This window comes from Moschus berezovskii, chromosome 6, assembly GCF_049115385.1.
Source record: "Moschus berezovskii isolate FMDL1 chromosome 6, NW_MosBer_1.0, whole genome shotgun sequence".
Lineage (NCBI taxonomy): Eukaryota > Metazoa > Chordata > Mammalia > Artiodactyla > Moschidae > Moschus > Moschus berezovskii.
Window position 1 is genome coordinate 75,905,590 of NC_142465.1, and position 14,259 is coordinate 75,919,848.

Sequence of the window (14,259 nt, forward strand, 5' to 3'; positions counted from 1 at the left end):
AAGGGAATCAATGAATCATAAGCAAAGAAATAGCCTTTATTTTTTCCTTGAATACGACATACTGTATTCTTCTAGGAACACACTCAAAAGAACCCCTGCCCACGTGAGTCAGGTGCCAAAATGTCCAAAAGAGCAAAGTGAGCCCAGCAGAGAGTTGAACACAACATAGATGTTCCTAGCAGAATGCATGTACACTGAAGTTTATTTACACAGTGGACTATTACATAGCAGTGAAGATGGATACCTCTAGCCACAAACAACTAAAAGAAATAGGATTTATTTCACTCTACATTTTATTATAGCTCTTTGCAGAGGTGTTTAAAGCATTTAAACACTAGCAGAGCATATTCATCCATTAGAACAGATGCTGGCCACAGTTCTAGAGCAGGGCTGGGGAGGTTAGGTCCTGGATCATGGGTGGGACAGAGGAAGTCTTGGAGGAGTGGCCAGTGTGGGTATACTGAGGGGTGGGGTGGGGGACCCAGAGTAGTGACTATTTGCTGTTAGATACCGAGGTATTTCAATATTTTAAAACTGCTATGACCTTATGCATTCAGTGTGGTGTCTCAGCTGTATGGAATTGGTCTTGGTAGTAAAGGACAAGCTACAGAAAGAAACTGGACAGTGCAGGGGGCAGGGCCAGGGGTGCAGCTTGAGGGAGGTTAGGGTGAAGACAACACTAAGGAAAGCACAGAGGACCGAGAGCGGGGAGAAGGAATTCCGGCAGGAGAAAAAGGTCTCTCTGGTCAAGCAATGAGTAGTCTGAGGGTTGGGGGAAATATGAGGAGTGGGATAAATGAGTGTGAGGCTCTCCATGTTCTGGGAGGCAGGATGATATCAACAGCATCTTATACTCAGGGTGGATGCAGGCGTTAGGTCCAGTTGGACACTACTGAGCAACTATACACGCATAGCACGCCATCTATCCTAGGCCTTCCTTGATCCTTTAGCTATCCTAGGAGTGGTCCAGGGGTCCTTGAGAGAGGGATAGGTAGAGATGGATGGGACAATGGGAGTAAGAGGAACACCCCTGGGCTTGGATTAGTGGCTATTTACCAATTGGTGTAGAAGTATTTCCACATTTTAACAGAGGATAAAGCCAAATTGATGTGTTCAGTTCAGTTCAGTTCTGTTCAGTCGCTCAGTCGTGTCCGACTCTCCGCGACCCCATGAATCACAGCACGCCAGGCCTCCCTGTCCATCACCAACTCTCGGAGTTCACTCAAATTCATGTCCACAGAGTCGGTGATGCCATCCAGCCATCTCATTCTCCGTCGTCCCCTTCTCCTCCCACCCCCAACCTTTCCCAGCATCAGAGTCTTTTCCAGTGAGTCAACTCGTCGCATGAGGTGGCCAAAGTATTGCAGCTTCAGCTTTAGCATCAGTCCTTCCAATGAACACCCAGGACTGATCTCCCTTAGAATGGACTGGTTGGATCTCCTGGCAGTCCAAGGGACTCTCAAGAGTCTTCTCCAACACCACAGTTCAAAAGCATCAATTCTTCGGCGATCAGCTTTCTTCACAGTCCAACTCTCACATCCATACATGACCACGGGAAAAACCATAGCCTTGACTAGACGGACCTTGGTTGGCAAAGTAATGTCTCTGCTTTTCAATATACTATCAAGGTTGGTCATAACTTTCCTTCCAAGGAGTAAGCGTCTTTTAATTTCCTGGCTGCAATCAGCATCTGCAGTGATTTTGGAGCCCAAAAAAATAAAGTCTGACACTGTTTCCACTGTTTTTCCATCTATTTCCCATGAAGTGATGGGACCAGATGCCATGATCTTCGTTTTCTGAATGTTGAGCTTCAAGCCAACCTTTTCACTCTCCTCTTTCACTTTCAACAAGAGGCTTTTGAGTTCCTCTTCACTTTCTGCCATAAGGGTGGTGTCATCTGCATATCTGAGATTATTGATATTTCTCCCAGCAATCTTGATTCCAGCTTGTGCTTCTTCCAGCCCAGCGTTCCTCATGATGTACTCTGCATATAAGTTAAATAAGCAAGGTGACAATATACAGCCTTGACGCACTCCTTTTCCTATTTGGAACCAGTCTGTTGTTCCATGTCCAGTTCTGACTGTTGCTTCCTGACCTGCATACAGGTTTCTCAAGAGGCAGGTGAGGTGGTCTGGGATTCCCATCTCTTTCAGAATGTTCCACAGTTTACTGTGATCCACACAGTCAAAGGCTTTGGCATAGTCAATGAAGCAGAAATAGATGTTTTTCTGAAACTCTCTTGCTTTCTGCATGATCCAGCGGATGTTGGCAATTTGATCTCTGGTGCCTCTGCCTTTTCTAAAACCTGCCTGAACATCTGGGAGTTCACGGTTCACATATTGCTGAAGCCTGGCTTGGAGAATTTTGAGCATGACTTTACTAGCGTGTGAGATGAGTGCAATTGTGCGGTAGTTTGAGCATTCTTTGGCATTGCCTTTCTTTGGAATTGGAATGAAGACTGACCTTTTCCAGTCCTGTGGCCACTGCTGAGTTTTCCAAATCTGCTGGCATATTGAGTGCAGCACTTTCACAGCATCATCTTTCAAGATTTGAAATAGCTCAACTGGAATTCCATCACCTCCACTAGCTTTGTTCGTAGTGATGCTTTCTAAGGCCCACTTGACTTCACATTCCAAGATGTCTGGCTCTAGGTCAGTGATCACGTTATCATGACTATCTTGGTCGTGAAGATCTTTTTTGTACAGTTCTTCTGTGTATTCTTGCCACCTCTTCTTAATATCTTCTGCTTCTGTTAGGTCCCTACCATTTCTGTCCTTTATCGAGCCCATCTTTGCATGAAATGTTCTCTTGGAATCTCTAATTTTCTTGAAGAGATCTCTTGTTTTTCCTATTCTGTTGTTTTCCTCTATTTCTTTGCATTGATCACTGAGGAAGGCTTTCTTATCTCTCCTTGCTATTCTTTGGAACTCTGCATTCAGATGCTTATATCTTTCCTTTTCTCCTTTGCTTTTCGCTTCTCTTCTTTTCACAGCTATTTGTAAGGCCTCCTCAGACAGCCATTTCGCTCTTTTGCATTTCTTTTCCATGGGGATGGTCTTGGTCCCTGTCTCCTGTACAATGTCACGAACCTCCGTCCAGAGTTCATCGGGCACTCTATCTATCAGATCTAGTCCCTTAAATCTATTTCTCACTTCCACTGTATAATCATAAGGGATTTGATTTAGGTCATATCTGAATGGTCTAGTGGTTTTCCCTACTTTCTTCAATTAAAGTCTGAATTTAGCAATAAGGAGTTCATGATCTGAGCCACAGTCAGCTCCTGGTCTTGTTTTCGCTAACTGTATACAGTTTCTCCATCTTTGGCTGCAAAGAATATAATCAATCTGATTTCGGTGTTGACCATCTGGTGATGTCCATGTGTAGAGTCTTCTCTTGTGTTGTTGGAAGAGGGTGTTTGCTATGACCAGTGCGTTCTCTTGACAAAACTCTATTAGCCTTTGCCCTGCTTCATTCCGTGCTCCAAGGCCAAATTTGCCTGTTACTCCAGGTGTTTCTTGACTTCCTACTTTTGCATTCCAGTCCCCTATAATGAAAAGGACATCTTTTTTGGGTGTTTGTTCTAAAAGATTTTGTAGGTCTTCATAGAACCGTTCAACTTCGGCTTCTTCAGCATTACTGGTAGGGGCATAGGCCTGGATTACTGTAATATTGAATGGTTTGCCTTGGAAACGAACAGAAATCATTCTGTCGTTTTTAAGATTGCATCCAAGTACTGCATTTCGGACTCGTTCGTTGACCATGATTGCTACTCCATTTCTTCTAAGGGATTCCTGCCCACAGTAGTAGATGTAATGGTCATCTGAGTTAAATTCACCCATTCCAGTCCATTTTAATTCACTGATTCCTAGAACGTGTATGTTCACTCTTGCCATCTCCTGTTTGACCACTTCCAGTTTGCCTTGATTCATGGACCTAACATTCCAGGTTCCTATGCAATATTGCTCTTTACAGCACCGGACCTTGCTTCTATCATCGGTCACATCCACAACTGGGTATTGGTTTTGCTTTTGCTCCATCCCTTTATTCCTTCACTGTAAGCAAAGAATTGTAAATGGATGAGTCATGCCTAGGCAGGCATAAGAGAGTTTTTTTATTGAAGTATAGTTGATTTACAATATTGTGTGCATAGCAATTCAGCTATATTTATATGTGCATATATATATATATATATATATATGTGTCTGCTCAGTCACTTCAGTTGTGTCCAGCTTTTTGGAACCCCATGGACTGTATATATGTGTATGTATATATATATATGACATATATATATCATACACAGACACACACACACACAGATGCACACACACATATATATGTGTGTACTGTGCCAATGCAGGAGACTCAGGTTCAATCTCTGGGTTGGGAAGATCCTCTGGAGGAGGGCATGACTACTCACTCCAGTATCCTTGCTGGGAGAATCCCATGGACAGAGGAGCCTGGCAGACTATAGTCCATGGGGTCACAAAGAGTCAGATATGACTTAGCAACTGAGCATGAGCATATATGTATATGGTTATTTTCCATTATAGGTTATTGTAAGAGAGGGATTTTTAAAATTAATTTATTTTTAATTGAAGGATGATAATTGCTTCACAAAATTTTGTTGTTTTCTGCCAAACATCAACATGAATCAGCCTTAGGTATACATATGTCCCCTCCCAGAGACGGATTTTTTTTTAAACGAGGAAAAGTTTTCATAATAGTGGAAAGAAATGAATGTTAGACCAAAAAGTCTATACCCATTAGATATATGCAAAGTAAGGCAGAAATTATCTCTGCCTGGTATATAGTAGGACCTCAATAAATATTTGCTAACTTACTAACCAACTGGCTTACAAGATTTTTGTTAGCTAAGGAAAGTTCTAGAAAAGGTTGAAAACAATGAGAAAACCAAGCCATCATATAAATAGTTCTCCATTTCTACAGTGAAAAACCACAATAAACCAAAGCAGAGATATTACTTGTGACTGGAAGAGAAATTAAAATGATAAATTTATATTTCTTCACCATTCACAAAACTCGCAACACTAGTATACTTCTGCCATTTTAGACATGTGGACACAGAAGCTAAGAGAGTTCAAATGACCTGTCCAAGATCCCAGAGTAAGTCAGACTCTTGGGGATCATACCTGTTCTTCTGGCTCCTAATTCTAGTATTTATGATTTTTTTTTCATTTAATGACTTGATATTACTACACTTTTCATTTTTATCTGGGAATTTTAAAGAGGGGTTGCTTGATGCCATCTTTTATGTGGAAAGATTCATTAAGTGTCTGGAAATTTTCAAGTATCAAAGTGCAAATCCATTTGTATTTTCTTGGGCACAAATGGAGTTTTAAATTTCCTTCCAGCAGCCAAAAAAACCTGTTTTCACTTCTTGGTTCAAGGAAGTTTCTGAAGTGGTCTACTTTGACGGAGATTTAGGAATTCGAAGTTGCATGTAGAAAACACATATTTTTCCTCTCGAAGTTTTATGAGTAAGTAAAATTACTGGGCTATAAAAGAATAGATTGTATGTAACTTTCAGTTGAATTGTTTGGTTAGGATGATAATTTACGGGCAGGGATGGAATGGAACCTTGTCAAACAAGGAGATGACTCCTAAAAGGTTAGGTAATTTGGCTGACAAGTAAGGACAGGGTGAGTTGCCTGTTAAAAGAAGGGATCCAGGATGATTTAAAAACCTGCCGGCAAGTTACCTGTTTTTTTTTTTGCTTCTGAGGAATTCTTCTTTCCAATACTCAAACCCTCAGAAGGCATTACATTTCCATACCAAAGTCCAGACAGAGTAATACTTCTAAATTAAATGGCTTTTGCCTGAGCCATTCTGATGACTAGAAATAAGAAAACTCACATACGACTTAGGAAAGTCCTGAGAAATATCAACTTATCATTACTGCTCATGAAAGAGAGCTTTGGCAGACTCTGGAAAAATTAAAAGGTGTATTGAGTGAATGAAATGTGTAGCCTTTAAAATAAAGGCAAAGTTTGAGAAATTAAGTTCAATTGGTTTAAAGAAGCCTAGTCTATAAGAATATTCCAACCTAATGGTTAAGACAGATAACAAAATTGGTAAGAAGTTTAAATCAACAGGTATGGAATATAGGCAGACTTGAAGAATATTTGAAGGGATTCAGCCCACACGTTTGATTTTATACCAAGATCTCTAATAACAAGGGCCTTGAAAATTTACCCCAAGTCTCCCCACCTCTGTTCCCCCAAACTCCATACTTAACACAAAAGAGTTACAAAATTCAGTAGATGGGAAGGCTGTTTGCTCAGCAGGATCCAGTTCACTGTTGTGGTTTAAGACCTGATCCCAAAGCACAGAGTCACTGAAGTTCCTTAGTCTTAACCACACCAGTCGAGAGACAAGTTAGAATTTCCTGCCACTATGCTGGGTTCCCTACTGGAATGGAGGCAAAAATAGAAGTCCAAACTACTGAGCCCCACTTTTGAAAGATGCAGAACTAGACATATAGTCTAAACCAACTCTCATTTCTATCTTAGAGCTGTTCAGTTTTCTGGGTGGGCTGAGTGATGTAAAGAAATAAAGCATAGAAAAAGCTAGGCAGACCAAAATAATTCAGGATATGTGACGGCTGGCTGTTCAAGGTGTCCTACCAGATCTGGGTCATCTCCAGCAAGGGGGTAGTTCCCGCTGGGACACTGTGCCCTGGCAGAGACTTGAAGGTGGTTCCAGATTCAAGTTGGCTCAGTCTTGGTTCAAGATTCTTACCTCAAGAAGAGGAAGTATCCAAAGCCAGGGAGCACCTTCAGTTCCCTCTGCCTTTGAAGTCGATGTGTTCTCCACTGGAGCCTTGAATTCGTCTGCTGCAAAGATGATAATTAAGTCTGAATCATCTAGTGGTGAATCTTTTTAAAAAGCCTCTTTCAAAATGTGATACATAATTGCTTCACTTCAATTACCCAATGACATGAAGACATGAATGAACACTTCAGTCTCTACCTAGATGAGCAGACAATGCCACCTATGCAATAATTATCTCCCTAACACACACACACACACATACATGCACTTGCACACACACACACATCTTGAGAAATTATTATGGCTACTTTACCAGAAAGTTTCAGAATTCCAGTGTATTAAAAAAGGTGTTAAGTTGTATTGAATTGGAAGAGGAAGACTTTTCCTTTCTGGGAGAGTAATGGCAAGCCACTCCAGTACTATTGCCTAGAAAATCCCATGGATGGAGGAGCCTGATAGGCTGCAGTCCGTGGGGTCGCTAAGGGTCGGACACGACTGAGCGACTTCACTTTCACTTTTCACTTTCCACTTTCACACATTGGAGAAGGAAATGGCAACCCACTCCAGTGTTCTTGCCTGGAGAATCCCAGGGACGGGGGAGCCTGGTGGGCTTCCGTCTATGGGGTCACACAGAGTCGGACACGACTGAAGTGACTTAGCAGCAGCAGCAGCAAGCTGGTTTCCCTCGGTCAGGCTGCCTGCACTGAATGTTGCCACTCCTGCCAAGGATACCTTTTGGACTTTCGGTGGATCAGATTCATTCCGTAAGCATGAGGCTTGATGACCAGGCCAACCTAGTTATCATCCTTATCTTTCAGGGTAGGATCACAGAAAGTCTCTCTAACTATTGGCTCATTTTTCAGATTATTAATGACTTTCACTCCCAGCATTCCTCTAAAGTCAGTTTAGGTGGGTTCATCAACTATTTGGGAACCTGTTATCTATAGTCTCTAAACCCCATTCCCCACTCCCATCCCCCATGTTTCAGTCATTGCACGTTAGATAGCCAGGAATCTGATTACATGAAGCATCTAAGGTCTTAAGTTTACACTTTAAGATGGGGTGATCCACTGTTCTGGTTTACCCAGGACATAGGATTTTCAGTCCTAAAACCAGGACAGTTCAGGAAAACTAGGAAGAACAACAGGTATGTTTGCTTGGCATTGTCTGTACTTCTGACAGCTTTTTTAAGTTTCTCATCTAGCACAGCTCCAGTTACAGGTACCTGTTTAACTTCAGTTTTCTTGGGGGTAAGGTGGGAATAAAAATAGCATCTACCTTAATAGGTACTGGTGAAAAAAAGATGTTGATAGCTGTCTTAGTCTGTTCAGGCTGCTATAACTAAGTTTCACAAGCCAGTCTAAGCTCAGCTAAATGTATAAGCTAAGACATAGCTTATAAACAACAATTTTGTTGTTCACTGTTCTGGAAATGGGAAGTTCACAATCAAGCAGCCAGCATAGTTTTGTCTTGGTTAAGACTCTGTTGCTCAGCAGGATCCAGGTCACTGTTGTGGTTTGAGATTTGGTTCACAGCTAGATTCTTTTGGCTGTGTTCTCACAGGGTGGAAAGAGTTAAGAATAGTTTTGGGGACTCTTTTAGAAGAAATGAATTCCCCAAGTGCTGCTGCTGCTGCTAAGTTGCTTCAGTCGTGTCCGACTCTGTGTGACCCCAGAGACGGCAGCCCACCAGGCTCCGCCGTCCCTGGGATTTTCCAGGCAAGAACACTGGAGTGGGTTGCCATTTCCTTCTCCAGTGCATGAAAGTGAAAAGTGAAAGTGAAGTTGCTCAGTCACAACCCCATGGACTGCAGCCCACCAGGCTCCTCCGTCCACGGGATTTTCCAGGCAAGAGTACTGGAGTGGGGTGCCATTGCCTTCTCCGGCCCAAGTGCTACCTACTAATAAAATCACCTTTGGGGTTAAGATTTCAGCATATGAATTTTGGAGGGACACAAACATTCAGACCATAGCAGTAACCTAAGTAACCTAGGAGAACGTTTGAATTGTAAAGTGCTGTAAAATATTTGTGCTGTAAAGTGCTTTTGAATTGTAAAGTGCTGTAAAATCTTTATTCATTGGTATGTGGTCATACCATTGGTGATAGGAGACTGAAGATACTCTCCTCACAGAATCAGTTATTGCCAGTCATCATAGACTAGTTCATTCATTAAATCCACAAATATTGGACACCTACTATGTACAAGTTCCTTTCAGTAAAACAGACAGAATTCATGTCCATATGGAGTTTATATTCTAGTGGATGGGGATGTAAAACAAACAGGCAAACAACAAGACAAACCAAAATGTGTAGACTGTGATGTGCTAGGGAGGAAATAAGGCTTCTCTGGTGGCTCCAGAGGTTAAAGCGTCTGCCTGCAATGCGGGAGGCTCGGGTTAGATCCCTGGGTTGGGAAGATCCCCTGGAGAAGGAAATGACAACCCACTCTAGTATTCTTACCTGGAGAATCCCATGGACAGAGGAGCCTGGTAGGCTACAGTCCACAGGGTCACAAAGAGTTGGACACGAAAAGGAATATAGTTGGGGGTGGTGGTCTTGTAATTGGTAGGGGGATGCAACTGAAGGGAGAAGTGCTTCTCTGTTAGGATGGCTCAGGAAGGCTTCTCAGAGGAGGTGTATCTGAGTTGAGATCTGAGCATTAGAAGCCAGACAGAAAAAGCCCTGAAGGGATTGGGTGGAGGGAATAGCCAAGGTGGGCCGGTGTGTCTGGAATGCAGTAAGGGCAGAAATGATGACTACGTTAGGTGGGTAGTTGGAGTTCCCAGGAGAGGTCGACTAGAAATATGAATTTCCGAGTCATTATCCTCGAGATGGAATTAAATCTGTAGAAGTAGTGAGGTCATCCGAGGCAGTTTCCCATGGTACATGTCCTGCAGGAGGAGTATGGGGTCGTTTCAGGTGCTACACAGATAAACATGTGAAATTGTGTTGTATTTTATTTATTTTATTGTACTATAATAAAACCAAGAACCAGACATGGAAGAAGATGAATGACATAATACATTATATGGGAAAAAATTTATCAAGTACCTGTGAATATTTCTTTCCTTCCCTCGGAGGCAGCATTGCTGTCTCGCCTCTTCTGTCCCTCTTCTCTGTCTCTGATCCCTTTCCCCCACCTCCCCAGCAGCTTCTTACCTCTATCTTCATCTCCTGCTTCCCCCACCCCCAACCCCATCTTTCCCATCCTCATTCCTTGTTTCTGTCAGGGAGACTTAGACCTTGATTAGCCTCCTATTTGCATCGTCAGACCCATTAACCAGCTGCATAAGAATCTGCTCCACTTGAAAGCAAGCTGAAGATTGTAAAATATAAATAATTGTATTTTTTCTGATGTAAATACTGATTTTTATTTTTGGCACAAAATAGTGAAAATCTAACTCAAGTCAGTGTTGTGAATCCTGGGATTTTTGGCACAGGATTTGGAGAGAAGTCTTGGGAAGCGTGGCCTAGATGAAGGAGAGGAGACAGGATGTGAAATGGGGGGAGGAGGAACCCCATCCTGCAGTCCTTGTGGTTCTGGCCTCACACAGACTTGCCCTGCCCACCCCAACTCTGGGAACTTGGGCAATTTACTTATTTCCTTTGGGTCTCAGAGAATCTTCTATAAAAGTGGTTATCACATTTACTTTGAAAAGTCATTGTGAGAATTAAGCTATGAGAGAGCATATGTTAAGTTTTTCTTTCACTGTTGATAATTTAGATGCCCTATTACTTGTATTTTCTCTATTATTTTCAATTAATAATTTAAAAGATGTTTTAAACAACTTTTACTTTGAAGTAGTGTACAGAGTTTAATGTTCATGATATTTATATTTATTTTTTATGTTTATCCTCTATTAGGAAATTAATGAAAGTTTCCCCTTCAGATAGCTTCCCCTTTTAAACAAATTTATATATACTTTAAGAATTGGGTTTATTTATTAAGTAAATAATAGTACAGCTCATGTATGATGTGGAATAATTTTGGAAAAACAGTCTCAGATACTTGGAGTTTAGGACACGAAGATAAAAGACAGTACAGTTGGTCTGTTTTTATTTTATTTGTAAGGGGCCTTAGATATAACCTCAAGCCTTCCTTTCTTTTGGAAGAATCTTTTTCTGGTAATTTGCAAAATTCATCATTAAAAACAACAAAAGCCAGCAACATGATATCCAGATATCCAGTTTCATTATTCATTTTAGTCTTCTAGATTTAATTAGGGATTTGCTGGGAATTCCTACTTATTCAGCCTACCTATGATGACAATTGAGAATGAAAGACTAATTTGGTTGGTTTTCAGTCAATAAGTAATGTCTAACTCTTTGCAATCCCATGGACTGCATCATGTCAGTTTCCTTCATCCTCCACTATCTCCCAGATAGTCCATTGAGTCAGTGATGCTATCTAACCATCTCATTCTGTCATGCTGTTCTCCTCCTGCCTTCTAACTTTCCTAGCATCAGGGTCTTTTCCAACTAGTTGGCTCTTTGCATCAGATGGCCAAAGTATTGGACCTTCAGCTTCAGTATCAGTCCTTCCAATGAATATGCAGGATTGATTTCCTTTAGGATTGACTGGTTTGATCACCTTGCAGTTCAAGGGACTCTCAAGAGTTTTATCCAACCCCACAGTTCGAAAGCATCAATTCTTCAGTGCTCAGCTCTCTTAATGGTCCAACTCTCACATCTGTACATGACTACTGGAAAAACCATAGTTTTTACTTTATGGACTTATGTTGGCAAAGTGATATCTTTGCTTTTTAATATGCTGTCTAGGTTTGTCATAGTTTTCCTTCCAAGGAGCAAAAGTCCATTAATTTCATAGCTGCAGTCACCATCCACAGTGATTTTGGAGCCCAAGAAAATAAAAACTGTCACTGCTTCCACTTTTTCTCCTTCTATTTGTCATGAAGTGATGGGACCAGATGCCATATCTTAGTTTTTTGAATATTGAGTTTCAAGCCAGCTTTTTCACTCTCCTTTCACTTTCATCAAGAGGCTCTTTAGTTCCTCTTCGCCTTTTTCCATTAGAGTGGTACCATCTGCATATCTGAGGTTGTTATTTCTCCTGGCAATCTTCATTCCAGCTTGTGATTCATCCAGCCTGGCATTTGGCATGATGTACTCTGCATATAAGTTAAATAAGCAGGGTGACAATATACAGCCTTGTTGTACTCTTTTCCCAATTTTGAACCAGTCCATTGTTCTATGTCCGGTTCTAATTGTTGCTTCTTGACCTGCATACAGGTTTCTCAGGAGACAGGTAAGGTGGTCTGGTAGTCCCATCTGTTTAAGAATGTTCCACAGTTGTTTTGATCTACACAGTTAAAGGCTTTAACGTAGTCAATGAAGCAGAAGTAGATGCTTTTTTGGAATTCCCTTGCTTTTTCTACGACCCAGCAGATGTTGGGAATTTGATCTCTGGTTCCTGTGCCTTTTCTAAACCCAGTTTATACATCTGAAAGTCCTCAGTTCACATACTGCTGATGCCTAGCTTGAAGGAGTTTGAGCATAACGATGTTAGCATGTGAAATGAGTGCAATTGTGCGGTAGTTTGACATTCTTTGGCATTACCCTTCTTTGGGATTTAGAGAAGGAAATGACAACCTACTCCAGTACTCTTGCCTGGAAAATTCCATGGATGGAGGAGCCTGGTGGGCTACAGTCCATGGGGTTGAAAAGAGTTGGACACGACTGAGTGATTTCACTTTCACTTTTCTTTGGGATTGGACTGAAAACTGAACTTTTCCAGTCCTGTGACTACTGCTGAGTTTTTTAATTTGCTGGCATATTGAGTTCAGCACTTTAACAGCAACATCTTTTAGGAGTTTTAATAGCACAAGAATTCTGGAATTCCATCACCTCCATTAGCTTTGTTCATAGTATTGCTTCCTAAGACCCACTTGACTTCACAATCCAGGATGTATGGCTCTAGGTGAATGAGCACACCATTGTGGTTATCCAGGTCATTAAGACTTTTCTTACATAGCTCTTCTGAGTATTCTTGCCACCTCGTCTTAATCTCTTCTGTTTCTGTTAAGTCCTTACCGTTTCTGTTCTCTATTGTGTCCATCCTGGCATGAAATCTTTCCCTAACATCTCCAGTTTTCTTGAAGAGATTTCTAGTCTTTCCCATTCTTCTGTTTCACTCTCCTTGCTATTTTCTGGAACTCTGCATTCAGTTGGGTTATGTTTTTCTTTCTCCCTTGCCTTTTGTGTTTCTCTCTTTCCTCAGCTATTTGTAAAGCCTCCTCAGACAACCACTTTGCCTTCCTCTATTTCTTTTTCTTTGGGATGGTTTTGGTCACTGCCTACTGTTATTTCACTTATTAATGGCTGACAGTATATTAGTCTCTGCAGATCAAGAGACATCTTTAATTAACACTCCAAAAGAAAAATAAAAATCAACTAGCTAGAATCTTCATTAAAGAAAGATGTCAAAAAAAGAGAAAGATGTCAAGATACAAGAATGGGCCATCCTAGTTCTTGGTTTCTACAATGTCTGGGCTATTCCCATACAGAAAGAAGTTATTTGAATATAAGACTGTTTCTGAGCTTGGAAACAAATTATGTTATTTTTTGTAGGAGACAAAAGTGGGAGGAAACAGGGATTCTTTGTGTGTGTGTGTGTGTGTGTGTGTGATGAACCAGATAAAGCAGTTTTAGGACAAAGGACACTTTGACTTCCCCATTCCCCAACATTTTGTGTTGGTAAAATCTGGTTAAAAGGAAACCCTGAAGAGCAACATAAGAGGCAGAGAAAAATGAAAGTTAACATTTATTGAATGCTTGGTTCTCTATGGGGCTTCCCAGGTGGTGATAGTGGTAAAGAACATGCCTGCTAATGCAGGAGACATAAGAGACATGAGTTCTATTCCTGGGTTGGGACAATCCCTTGGAGGAGGGCATGGCAACCCAGTCCAGTATTCTTGCCTGGAGAATCCCATGGACAGAGGAGCCTGGCAGGCTACAACCCATGGGGTCTCACAGAGTTGGAAATGACTGACGCAAATAAGCATGCACGTACAGGCATCATTTATATACGAACTCATTAAATCCCCACCAAAGCTATTTGAGGCAATATTATCTCCATTTTATAGATGAAGAGACTGAGAGTTTAAGTAATTTTGCCTAGTCTTAGGAATCACAGCTAGTTTGTGGAGCCAGGATTCAGGACCTAGGTATTCTGCTTTTGGGAGTGTGAACCACTATGGTTAAGTTACATCTGGGAGGCTCTCAACCCCTGAGCTAAGCTGCCTTTTTTAGGAAGGTCACAAAAGGACAAGCCATAGTCTAGTGGATGTGGAAGGTGAGAAGAGAAGGATGCTGTTTCTAGGCAGCGCATCTGGTTTTTCGAGCTGCTAATTGAATCTGTGTGAGTAACACAGATATATGTGTTTGTTTGAAATTGTTAGTTTACTTCTAACCAGAGGAAGCTGCCCGGAATTAGCGTGGCTCTGGAAG

The 14,259-nt window shown here is 41.4% G+C and overlaps 1 protein-coding gene across 2 annotated transcripts in view; it reads right to left on the bottom strand.

Annotated features, from left to right (window-relative positions):
* Positions 1–6,884, bottom strand: part of BPIFC (BPI fold containing family C) — a 50,137-nt gene extending 43,253 nt beyond the window's left edge. For both annotated transcript variants that reach the window (XM_055396208.2, XM_055396207.2), the window contains exon 1: positions 6,760–6,884. The gene's annotated coding sequence lies outside the window, so the exon portion shown is untranslated. The remainder of the gene's footprint in view (positions 1–6,759) is intronic.
* Positions 6,885–14,259: the final 7,375 nt, after the last annotated feature.